We start from the raw sequence: 252 nt of genomic DNA, 5'->3' as shown, positions 1-252 counted from the left end.
GGGGGGTGAGGGGCGTTCAGGGTTTTAGGGGGAATGTTGGTCTTCGTGTCCGGAGGTGAGAGGGTGACATGGCGGGTGTACGGTACTTCGTTCGTGGGGTGACGTGTGTGTATTGGAGGGCCGTGCTTGCCAAGTACTTCACCCCCCCTCCATCCAATCTTCTCACCAGCCCAACCGCCTGAAACCCCTTCCCCCCCGCCGGCAACCCTTCCCCTCGTTGGCCCTCCCCATCGCCCTCTTCCCTCTCCTGGA

At 62.7% G+C, this 252-nt stretch overlaps 1 protein-coding gene across 1 annotated transcript in view; it reads left to right on the top strand.

The window, feature by feature from the left end:
• The window catches only part of VOLCADRAFT_96309 (uncharacterized protein), a gene marked incomplete at both ends in the record, with an annotated part of 8037 nt that overhangs the window by 6640 nt on the left and 1145 nt on the right, over window positions 1-252 (top strand). The gene's annotated exons all lie outside the window — the stretch shown is intronic.

This window comes from Volvox carteri, assembly GCF_000143455.1.
Source record: "Volvox carteri f. nagariensis unplaced genomic scaffold VOLCAscaffold_51, whole genome shotgun sequence".
Classification (NCBI taxonomy): Eukaryota; Viridiplantae; Chlorophyta; class Chlorophyceae; order Chlamydomonadales; family Volvocaceae; genus Volvox; species Volvox carteri.
This window is presented reverse-complemented; position numbering and strand designations above follow the sequence as displayed.